The sequence below is a fragment of the Theropithecus gelada genome, chromosome 1 (genome assembly GCF_003255815.1).
Source record: "Theropithecus gelada isolate Dixy chromosome 1, Tgel_1.0, whole genome shotgun sequence".
Classification (NCBI taxonomy): domain Eukaryota; kingdom Metazoa; phylum Chordata; class Mammalia; order Primates; family Cercopithecidae; genus Theropithecus; species Theropithecus gelada.
The window spans coordinates 220,320,759-220,333,164 of NC_037668.1; the positions used below are offsets into that span (position 1 = coordinate 220,320,759).

The 12,406-nt window shown below is 57.3% G+C and overlaps 1 pseudogene; it reads right to left on the reverse strand.

Moving 5' to 3' along the window:
• Positions 1 to 1,675: 1,675 nt before the first annotated feature.
• Positions 1,676 to 10,013, reverse strand: LOC112635350 (annotated as a pseudogene).
• Positions 10,014 to 12,406: the final 2,393 nt, after the last annotated feature.

Here is a 12,406-nt window from a genome sequence, read left to right on the forward strand (position 1 = left end):
GGCGCGATGGGGCATGAGCATGCGCAGATGGAGTCTGGAGGGACGGCTGGAGCGGCGTGTGTGGGACCCCGAGGGAGTCGTAAGGCTCCGCGTGCGGCTCGTGCCCATGGCGCCTGCGCAGAAGGAAGGCGGGTTTTTTTCCCTCTAACATTGTATTATAATTTTAACGCATACGGAACAGTTGAAAACAGTGCAATGAACACCTGTATTCCTCCGCCTCAGACAACCCGGCACTTTGCCATTTCTGCTGGTTGCTCTCTCCCCACCTGTAGCTATGTATGCATGTATTGTCGTTAAACTATTTCAAAGTTGCAGGCATCGTGACACCACAACTAGTACTTTACATCGTAACTTTTTTTGGTTCTGGGACGGAGCCTTGCTCTGTCGCTCAGGCTGGAGTGCAGTGGCGAGATCTCGACTCACTGCAACCTCCGACCTCCGGGTTCAAGCGATTCTCCTGCCTCAGCCTCCCTAGTAGCTGGGACTACAGGCGTGTGTGTGCAATCCTCCAGCCTCGGCCTCCTGACTAGACGGGACTATAGGCACACGCCACCATGCCTGGCTAATTTTTTTTACTTTCCTCCAGAGACAGGGTCTACCTATGTTGCCCAGAGAATCACAATCTCCTGGCCTCAAGTGAACCTGAACCTCCTGCCTCGACCTCTCGAATTGCTGGGATTACAGGTGTGAGCCACCACACCCAGCCTAAATTTCTTTTTTGTTTTTTGGGTTGTGTTTTGTTTTGTTTTGTTTTTTGAGACGGAGTCTCTGTCACCCAGGCTGGAGTGCAGTGGCACAATCTTGGCTCACTGCAACCTCTGCCTCCTGAGTTCAAGTGATTCTCCTGCCTCAGCCTCCCAAGTAGCTGGGACTACAGGCGCCGCCACCACAGCGGCTAATTTTTGTATTTTTAGTAGAGACGAGGTTTCACCATGTTAACCAGGATGGTCTCGATCTACCCTCGTGATCCACCCGCCTCGGCCCCCCAAAGTGCTGGGATTACAGGCGTGAGCCACCGCACCTGGCCCACCCAACCTAAATTTCTTAGTTTGGACAAATGTGCCATGGTAATGCAAAATGTCATTATTAACGGCAGCTGGATGGAAAGTGTAGGAGTAACTATAGTGCCTTTCAATTTTTCTGTATATCTAAAATTATTTCAAAAGTAAACATTTATCTTAAAACATGAAGGTGGTTATGCTTCCATGAGTGTAAAGTACAAAAGGAAGGCTCATGGTGCGGTCAGAAGTCATAACACTGGTTTCAGGGCTGGGGGTGCTGGGAGGGGCTGGGCATGGTTGGCTTTGTGATCTAGGGGCTGGTGTGTTCCATCTGTGAATATCTTTTGAGCAGTGCACTTACCAGGGATGTAAGTCATATCTTAATAAATTTTCTTAAGTTTGACAAAAAGTAAAATGAGGATGGGAAGCTTGTTTGGGTTATGGGGCCTCGGGTGCTTATCCAGCCATGAGCTCTGGCCCAGGTGCTTCTAGAAGCCTGAAGGGAACTGAGAACATTCCAAGTAGAGGTGGCAGAGTTAAGGCCCCGAGGTGGGAACGCAGTGCTGCACATCCCCAGCTGGGAATGGGGTGTCCATGGCAAGTCCATGTCCACATTGTGGCTCGGTGCAGTGAAAGCCAATCTCAGCCCCCTCCGCAGTGTGATTAACCTGCCAGCAGGTGGCCAGCTGGTCCTCCTGGGAAATGGTGCCAACCCCGGGATTGGCACGAGACCAAGTGTCTCGTCCACAGACGAGCAATGGTGTCAGCCTGGTGAGCCTCAGTAAGGGCACGTGCAGGATGCTGAGCCTCTTCCATTCCCATGCCTGTCTCAAGGCCACTTGCTCCGTGGGCCCATCCAGCAAGCATGGTGGCCGGTAAAGACGCCAGCTGCATCCACACAGCGTGCCGTTTTGCTCACCTCAGGACAAGAGCATCCTGCGTAGTTATTCTCTTTGGTGGGAGCACTGGAAACATGAACCACGGATACCTTCAGCGTCTGAGCCACCGAGGAGAGGGCTGCAGGGCACCCTGCTGTCAGGAAACCCTGCACTGGCAGCTGGAAGGCACATGGTGGTGGCGCCTGCTGTGGCTGCCACAGTTGCTGCTAGGCTTCGGGATCTCGCCGGCCTCTGCAAGGTGAATTGTGACAGTGCAGAGCTCCGCAGTGCCAGGGTCCCCTGCATGGCCATGCTGACTGCAGCTGGGAGCCCGCCACATCCCTGGTTCCCCGCTCTTTCCAGGGCTGGGGTCTAGACCAGGCCCCTCTTGGCCTAGGAATTGTGCCCTGGGAGGGGGACACTGTCCCACAGGTTGGGATCGAGGACCCAGGGCATGGTGCTGGCTGGCTGGGCTGCGGGGATGCCATGCTCACCTTTTTCTCTCATGGCCTTGACAGGACCAGCTTCCTCATTGAACAGCATTTTCCAAGGTGTCTGGGGCTGCAGGGCAGCTGTTGCGGTGCCACCCTGGTTCCTTCTAGGCAAGCCAGTCACTCGCCCCCAAGGGGGCCAAGATGCAGGTGCCCATGCTGCAGTGGGGGCATCTCCCAACTTCCCTCTTAGTCCTGATGGGCCTGGGCAGGGCCTGATATCGGGGTCCCCATGAGCTTCCTGGGCTAAGCCTGCCCCATGGTCCCGGGGCTGTCCAGGACACATTCAGAAAGGACATGAGCCCAGCAGCTCGGTTTCAAATTATAAAGGAACCAAGGGCCCCCCACATCCAAGTCCACTGGGAGTCGGAGCATGGAGTTCTGCCAGGAACCCCGAGGTCCTCCCTGAGCCGAGGCCAGGCTGGGCACACCATAAATCCTGGGTGCCCCCAGAGAGTAGCCTGCTGCCCTGGGCTCCCCAGAAGACCCCTCATGCCCCTGGGCCACATGGAAGCCCCACCAGGACAGGGTGTGACAGGACGAGGAACCCATGGCAGGAAAGTGGACCAAATGGGCCGCTGGAACCAGGCTGGTGGGCAGGGAGGGGCCTGCCCATCCCCCTTGCACAGGGCTTTCCTCTCATATGAAACCAGCACAGGCCTGGGTGCCGAGAACACTTGCTTGGGTTTGGCTGAAAGAAAAACATGTGGTCAGACAGCACCTGCTGTGGGCCCAAAGAGTCCTTTCTGGGCCGGGCCCCACCTGCCTGGGTCTCTGGAGTCCGCAGAGTCTCTGTGCGGCCCCTGGAGTCTGACACTGAGGACACACCTGCAGGCTGCTGATTCTGGAGGGAGGGGTGTGTGTCGCCTGCGGTGGGGAAGCTGTCGGGACACAGCAGGTGGCTCCTGGGACCGCCCCCAGGCTTCAGGCTGGCTGGGGGCTTCCTGCCCGATGCCCTCATCCCAGGGCTGTTGGGCCTGGGATCCGATCCCCTGTCAGAACTCAGGTGGGAGGGGCCTTGGCTGTCACCCAGCCCCCTTGCCACCTCACATGGGGACCTGTCTCCACAGTCGGTAAGAGGGCCTAGATCCGGGGCCCCCCCTGCCCTCCTGGGCTGCCCAGTCCATGCCAGGACAGACCATTCCCACACCTGGCTGAACTCTTGGCTCTGGCTCTGGCCAGGGGTCCCACCTGTGCCCTTGCCCTGAATGCTCTGAGGGTCAGGGACACTGATTCCCTGACTCCCTGGCTCAAGGCTTGTTGTCCTGGCACCCTGGGAGGGGTGTTCAGGAGTAAGGGACCTATGCTGCTCTCTGAGGCTGTCAGTGCTTGCAGGGAGGGACAGGGGGGTCCCACAAATGGGTCTGGCTCCTCCAGTGCCATTAAGGGCCCCGTGGGGGGTGGGGTGGGACACCATGGAAAGTGGGAGGGGGCTTGTTGGAGAGGTCTTGCCCACATCCCCTCCTGTGTGCACAGCATGTCCAGTGCACACGCACTGAGCTCCTGCCCTGAGGACCGGTGGGCCTATTGTACGTCCTTAGAGTCCAGGAGGAAGAGGAGGAAGAAAAGGCGCAAGAGGAAGACCCAGGTAGTGGGCTTGGGGGTCCGGGGCACTCCCCCACTATTGACTCCGCAGAGGGTGACTCAGGAGGGGACCTGGTATGGAAGCCCACCTGGGGGTGGCAGGTCCCCATGCTTCCTTGTTAGTTTCCTCGTAGAGGCCTAATGGTGCCTGAGAACTGCATCTTCACCCAGGGCCTAGGTATGGGAGAACCGGCCCTGAAAATGTGCCCATGGGCCAAACCTGGATGTCTTCATGAGGCCCTCTAGGGACAGGGTGGGCACCAGGCCAGGACAGTTCCCTGGAAGGGATCAGAGCCCATACCTCATTGCCACCTCAACCATCTCCCACTGGGCAGTGCCGGATCCTTTTATGGCCACCCCAGGGGTCCAGATGTGCATAGGAGGCTGTGGCTGGCATTTGGCCTGGGCAGGGAAGTGCTCACCACACTCCCGACTTTCATCTGGAACATGTAGGAGGTGGACTTGGTGTCACTGTGCCCTGCCCAGCCCACCTGGCCAGACGTCCCCCTGGGCCAGAGCAGAGGATCATGGGGACAGTGTGAGGAAGCTGCCCTCAGGCCAGTCAGAGTCTGACCGCAGCACTCCCCAGGTCCCACTGGACACACGTGGACTTACTCCTCTGAACCTTAAAGGCAGTGCATGCCATCGGCGTCAACACCTGTTCCCCTTCTAGCAAATACACGTCCCACAGGTGCAGGTTGAGCCTGAGAGAGATCTATGGGGACAGCAGGCACGGGAGGACCCGGCCCTTCAAGGCTGGGGGCTGGTGGCTCGAGCTGGGCCCACTGGGACTTCAATCCCCAGAGTCAGTGACACTCCCCAAGAGGGTCATCTGACCCCTCCAGGAGGCTTGGTCAGACAAGGTCTTGCAGCTCCTCATGGGGGTCACTCATTTCAGTGGGATGTGGCTTCTGGAGAGAGGGGCCTCCCCAGGGCTTGAGGTTTCCAAGCTCTCCCAGGCTGGGTGCTGCTCCAATCTTCCCATGCGGCAGGGCCTGAGCCCCAGCCTCTGCCGTGGGATGACCCCTCTTGGGCAGGGGGCCTTGCTTGTGTGTCCTACAGGGCCCCGTCTGTGCCCCCTGTGGGCTGGGGGTAAGCCAGACCCCTGGGCTCGGGGAGTAGGGCGCTGCAGGGCGAGGAAGTTCCCTGAACCAGGGTCTCCCCGGGCCTCCTTACCCCATCCATGAAGCTCTGGAGAAGCCAGCCTAATGAGGAACCCTGCGCACATGGCCCTTCCTTGTCGCGATGGGAGGAACAGAAGTGCTCAGGGCCCCCTGGGCTAACCTAAAAACCAAACCTCCCTCTTCCAGGGTCCTCTGAAGACCCTTCCCCAAGTGCAGAACAGAGGATGGTGTCCAGGGCTCCCCACAACACCTTCCCCTTTCCACACCCCTGGTGGACATACTGCCCTTGGCCTTGCTCTGCAGGAGCTGGGCCCCAGTGCCTGTGCCTCCGTGTCCTCCAGGGCAGGGGAGGAAACCCAACTCCAACGCATAGAGAACCCCCACATCCCAGGTCAGGGCCTGGCTGGGACTCAGCCTCTCATCAGCCCCACAGGGGTCTCCAGCCCCCCACTCTGCCAGCCCTACGGGATGCAGGGCCTCTGGGAAAGAGCCGAGGGGACCATAAACTCACAGGGTGCCTCGTGGTCTTGGGGTATGACTAGGGTGCCACATGGTCCTGGTGGTCCTGGAGCCCCTGGGCCCTCATGCTATTTGGGCTGTAGAATTTGAGAAGACCCCAGCCCATCATGAAATCAGAGCCTGCTCCCAAGATGCGGAGCTGTCGGCTGGAAGAACTGGGCAGCTGCAGAGGCCCCTGAGCCCCAAGGCCTCCCACCCTCCCATCTGGTGACCCCACCATGTGGCCTTGGCCCTGGGGAGGAGAGGTGGGAACATCCCCTGGAGCCTGGCTGGAGGTGCTCCAGGAGGCCTCCTGGGCCAGGATGCCGGGAGGGCAAGCCTGACTTTGAGGCCACGACAGAGAGCAGAAAGAAAGAACAGGGTGGGTGCTGGGCTTCCTGGTTGTCTCCTGGAAGTGGGGTCAGACCAGGGGACACGGGATGGGGAGATGCTGCCATCTGGGCTTTGTCGGCCCACCCGTGGAGACCAAGGGCAGCTGGAGCCCGGCCAGCTGGAGGACAGGAGGACTGTCAGGGAGGGGAGAGTCAGCTGCATGGAATTAGAGCTGGAGAGTGTGGCTCCAGGACACAGAGATCAGCCACGGTGAAGATGAGATGCCCTCTGCTGACGGGGATGAAAGGCATCTGACTCGGGGTCTGGGGGTCCCCGTTCATCCCTGGGCTCCTGTGGGACCCTCAGCAGAGACATCCTAAAGGCTCCCAACAAGCTGGCGACACAAGGAAGGTACCTATGCTGAAAGTCGAGATAATCTGGCTAGGGTGGCCGTCCCCGGGTCTGGCTGCATGTTCGGGGGGCAGCTGTTCACCTACCCTGTGGGGAGTGCCTCTCACCAGCCAACAGCTGGGCCGGTGCCCAGAATGCATCCTCCTCAGGCTGATAAAGGAGAAACAAGGCAGCAGCGTGGCTCAGGTCCCTGCAGTAGTCCACCTCCTGCAAGATCCAGAGTCACCATGGAAGGACATCTCCTGGAGGGCTGAGGTCACCTGGGAGGACTCATGTCATCGGAGAGGGCAGAGGTGACTGGAGAGGCTTCCTCTGAAGAAGAGGCTTCCTCCAGATGCAAATTTATTTCCTGACAAAAGCCATGTCCATCAGGCACTTCAGCAACTTGTCCAAAATGTTTCCTGAGAGCACCATCCTGCATGTGACACTGCCAAGCTCCTGGGCTTCAGGACAGCCCCAGGAGGAGGGTGTCATTTCTTGTTACGAGAAGTGGTGGTCAGGCCCAGGTGACACTAGTATTTGGGGCCCTGACTCCTCTGTCTCAGTTTGACCCCTTGAGACCACCTCCCTTGCTTGGAGATTTATGCCAGCAGTGAGCTGGAGTCCTATCTACTATATCCTGGTGGGTCACAAATACTGACTTAGAAAGAAGCAACGATGCCCCTACCAGACACCCATGCCCACGAATATGGGAATATGGCCCAGAAACGTCACTGCCTGGGAATACTCATAGAGTTATATGCCAAATATGCCAGGAGGATGTAGAATAATTCCTGTTGCCTAGGAAAGAGATAAAAGGGGTTTCATTTGTTTTGTGCAGACACTTTTAGTTTCACTTTGTCTACAAACCCTAACAACAAATCCAATTTCAGATTCAGATGATTCACCAGATAAGCCGTAAGCTCTTCAGGGCCTTGGTTGTTTAAGAAATGTTTCAGTAAAATCCACATCTGTGATATGCAAATATCCCAGTTGTACAGTGAGTTGACTGATCACACTCTGATTTTTATTTTTTCAGTTTGCACACCCTCCAGTTCAGTCTTTGGGGTGTACAGTTCCTCCATGGTTCTAAACCAATGTGCAGAGTCTCCTGGCCACCACTCCAGCCCCTCCTGGAGCAATTCCTTCATCCTCCAAGTCTCCAGGGTGTCCCCTATGTCGCCAACCTCTTCCCAGTCCATCAGCCTTTGGCCATCCCAACCTGTTCTCCGTCCCTATGATTTGGCCTTTTCCAGAATGGCCTATGAATTGGAACCCTACAGCAGTAGCTTGTTGGGTCTGGTTTCTTTCCCTTAGCAAAATGCAACTAAGATCCACTGACGTTCGTGTGGGCATCACTGGCTTGTTCACTTTTCTCACTGAGTCTTTTTCCCTTTGAATGGAGGGCCACCCATCCTCTCCCCATTCCCGTGTTGAAGGTTGTCCCCATGGCGTCTCTGTGTGAGTGATGATGAATCAAGCAGTGAATGTGGCATGCAGGTTTCATGTATGTTATAAGCAAAATGTTTATTTAAAAACAGAATGCTTGTTCCTCGGTACCACAAGGAAACATCAGGATTTAGACAAAAAGTTTTCTCAGCAAGGCAATTTTACCTTCTGCAGAAAGGGTGCTCCTCACAGATGGAACAATGGCAAGAGCGCACCTGAATAAAGGAGGGAAGCAATTTTTATCCTTTATGCAACTTGTCCCTGCTACTGTGTCCTGTCTCCATTGGCTGAAGCCGGACCACACAATCTAAGCTAAAGCTGACTGACTAATAATTTAAAATGTTTCTAAATAGGCAAAAGCAATGGAGAACAAAGGAAAAGAGGAAGTTGCTTATGAAAAGACTTTGAAAAGTAATCACATTCCCAAATAAGGAAGGGGCATAGGCTTTGAGCCGGGACCTGCCTGTGAGCATGTCCAGCACAGATAATCTTGATTAAAGCACAAGGACATATAATGTACTTATTCCTTTATATCTAACAGCTACATAGGATAGGGCTTTACAAAGAGTTATTAGCACAAAGCAAGGAGGCTTGAAGGAAGTCAGTCTTTAAAGAAAACTGTTATTTCAACACTTACGATCTATTATTTAACGAGAAGGGAAACTTTGAAGAGGAACTTTTTACTTTCTATAATGTGGATGTCCGTTTTCAAATCAGTTGGTTCAATGTCTGTGACACTTTGGGGATGTGTGGTTCGAGTCCACTGAGCTTTGTGAGTGACTGTCCAACTGGCTTCCAAAGTGGCTGTGTCATGTCACGTTTCCACCAGCTGTGGATGAGAGTTTCTGGGGCCCCAAATCCCCCTGCCCCCAGCATTTGGTACTGTCAGTGTTGCCAGGGGAGGCTCAGCAGCCCTCCATCCTGCTGCCCCCCACCATGGATCCCTACCATGGCTCCCCGTGGGTCAGGAAGAGCACTTTTCACCATTGTGCATGATTTTGTTTGCTGCCTTCTGTCTCCTCAGGATCCTCCTGGGTTCTGACCCCACATATTTTAGCCTGCCCAAGGGCTTGGAATCTGGGAGGTGCTCAGTGCATGGTGCCGGCTGCTCCCTGGGCCAGGAGAGCCCTTGGCAGCTCTGTCATCCCTCCTGGGTGAACCTGGTTTTTGCTCCGGAGATGTCTCCATCCGTCTGGTTCACTTCATCTCCACTGGGACCCTGTGGCCCCCATAGGCTTACCTGATGCCATATCATTTCCCAAATATTTTGTGATTCCTCAGTGCCCAGCTCACGTCCAGGTCGATCTGGTGGATGTGTTCAGAGGACCTCTTGCCCTTTTCCTTCATGACCTGTAGGACAGGGCCAGGAGGAGGAAGCAGCCTCAGAACAGATGGAAGGCCCCCTGCCCCAGATGGCAGTCAGCCCATAGTCAGCACTTCTGGAAGGAGGGAAAGAAGGAAGGTTTCCTTCTGCAGAAAGCTGCTTTTGGGCTTCTTTCTGAAGCCAGGGAGGGTCACCAGAGCTGAGCTCGTCTGTGGTGCTGTGTCACCATCTGTGCCCAGCATGTGCCTCTGACCACCCCAGCCCTCCCCATAAGCTGTGCTCGATGTTCCCTCCAGCTGGAGACCTGGGCTCCTGACAGAGCCTGGCCAGTTTGTCGTTCTCTGGCTGAGTGTACCTCCTATTTCCCAGGTTCTCGGGCTTGGCTTCCTCAATGTTTAGCAGGACTGACCACACCCAGCCCCAAACCTTCGGGAGAACACTCTGGCAGAGAACTGATCTGGTGACACAGGCCAAGGGGTGACCCCAGCAAGGACCAGGGCCCAAGGATTCTGGAAGTCTCTGGTTTTGGCCCCATGATTCCTCGATAGAGGTGAGGTGAAGCTGGGACAGGGCCTCTCCTCCCAGGGCTGAAAGAGTGGGTGAGCACTCAGAGTCTGAACGCTGATCTGCACCTGTTCCTTCACCAGGAGGCTTCCCTAGCCCTGATCTATGGTGGCCCCAGCCCTGGCATCAGATTCCCTCCCAGCAAGGTGACGCTTGCACAAATGGGCAGCAAAGCTGGCGACCAGGCCTGCTGTCCTCTGAGTGAGGAGAGGGTGCTACCCGCTGTCTGAGAGGCAGATGGTGCCAGGCCACAGCCATGGGTGCCCGTCCCCCTGACTCTGCAGACAGTGGTTCTGGAGGCCTCTTCCTTCCCACGTTACCTTCTTGCTCTTCCTATATTTCTGCCATTCTCCCAGCATCTTCAGCCACTTTTCCATGTGTCTCCTGTCCTGCCATGTTTGCTGTCAAATGAGGAATGTTGGAGTTAGTGGACCGCCACGCTTCCCAGAGTGGCCCGTGGATGCCGGGTCCTGGGCTCTGGAGCCCTAGTGGGACCCGGCTGGAAGGAGCCAGGGAAGGGCAGACCCTGGGGGCTGAGACCCTCTGAGCAAATGAGCACCAGTGGGCTGGCCTTGTGACCCTGGGACGTGCCATCCTCAGGCCACAGACACACCAGTCTTAGGTTGGGTCCCAGGCTCTAGGTGGGGTCCCGACACGAGCGGGCAGCCACCCCCAAGCCACAACTGTTGTTCTCACTTTGAAATTTCGGCAAATTGCCAGAGAAACAGAGACTTGGGGTCAGGTCCAGCAGGGACAGCTGCCTCTCCCAGTGACAGCACGCTGCTGCCACCCACCACCACCCAGGCCCGCTGCCTTCCTCTGCCTCACAGACCACCCGCTGAGTCCCCTGTCCCTGGACCAGCTCCCCAAGCATCAGGGACATGCTCTTACCTTCACCTCCAGGGCATTGACAGGGGGCAGCTCTGTCTCACTATAAGGCACCCCAGACAGAGCTGAGGACCTGCACAGGGCCTGGAGCCACCGGTCCAGGAGTCCACCCCCAGAAAGGACTGACTGTCCCCATCCACCCAAGGTCTCAACTCGGGAGAAGCCACAAGGAAGGGAGGACAAGGGCCTTGTGGGACTGACTCCCAGGAGGGTCCATGACCTGGGAGAAGACGGAGTTCAGGGCCAGCCTGGCCGGGGCCACTAGGGGCCCTGGTGTGGGGGATGGTCAGGCTGCACAATGGGGCTGTCCCTCCTGGACTGGAGATGGTGCTTTCTGCTGGAGCTGAGAAATGTCAGCTCTGAGATGGGACGGTTTCTGCCCAGGGTGAGTGGCCGCGCCCGGACAGGAGTCCCTCAGGGAGTGACCACATCACCCTGCTGGGGTCTAGGGTGCCTGGCCTGAGACCTGCCCGGTGCATCTGGGGCCCATCCCACCCAACACTCCCAAGGTTCTCACAGGGTCTGACCTCCTGGCGTCCACCTGCCTCTCCCTGCACCTGAGCCATACACCCTGCTTGTTCCCCGATTTCCGCCATCCTGTCCAACTCGAAGACTGTGAACGTCTCTCCAGCCACCCAGGGCCTGCTTTGACCCTGGTCCTGTCAGAACCCCTGAGCGAGACTCCCCAGATCTATTATCATGCCTGCCTTGCCTGCTCTCTCACTGGGCTGCCGACAGCTGCTCGAGAGACACCGGGGCGGCGTGGGTGACCGAGGGCCCCACGGGCTGCCAGGACGGCCTCCTGGACCCACCTCCAGCCTCACTTGGCTATCGGAACCGTTGGCTGTCAGCCCTCAGCCTCCTCCCAGACACGGCAGCAGCTGGAACTCGGACACCTGGCTGTCCTCCCCCACTGTCTTGCCTGCCCCAGGTCAGTCCCCCGATCACCCTCTGCCCACTGTGCTGTCCAAGCCGACTGGAAGCAGAGTCTCCGGAAAGCCACGCAGAGGACTGACTCCCTCTGCTGAGCAGTCCCGGGTGAGCTGGTGTTTTCGGCCCCACCCCATCTCTTGTCCTCCCCAGACCATCGGCTCCACTGGGGAGCATTTCCGAGGTGGCACAGCCCATGGGCTTACTCCCGCCCCACCTCCCCCGGGGCCCATCCTGTGAACCCGGAGGGATTGGCTCCAGGCTGGGCTCCTCTTATCTGGCCCCAGATGCCATCCCAGCAGCAGAACCAGGGCCTTTAGTCACAAGCTCTGCTGCCCCCCGGCCAGAATGCCTAGAATGGGGGATGCTGCCCATCTTCTCCCCCATTCCCGTAGGCCCACAGCCCTCACTGTCCCCATGGGGAAGGACATGGTCCATGAGGGAACCATGGCATGGTCCATGGGGAAGGGCATGGGGACAGTGAGGGCTGTGGCACTAGGGGAATGGGGAGAAGAAGGGCAGGTGGGCCCTCAGTGATCTGCTGGACAGCTGCCCCAAGGCTGGACCAGGTGCCCCCTGACCCTGCGGCCACAACCCTTGGATCTCACTAGGATAGTGTACAAGTGGACAGGGCCAGACCCTCAAGCTGTCCACCTCCTCTTGTGCTGACTTGGAGACAGAACTGCTGAGAGCCCAGGGCCCTGACCTAGCCCCCTCCCTATTGCCACCCGCTCCCTAGATGCATTCCCTGGATGCGCCGTACTCCCTAGATGGCCGTACTCCCTAGATGGCTCCACTCCCTAGATGCGCCGCACTCCCTAGATGGGCTGCACTCCCCAGATGGCCACACTGCCCAGATGACCGCACCCCCTAGATGGCCGCACTCCCCAGATGTCCGCACTCCCCAGATGGCCATACTGCCCAGATGGCCGCACCCCCTAGATGGCCGCAC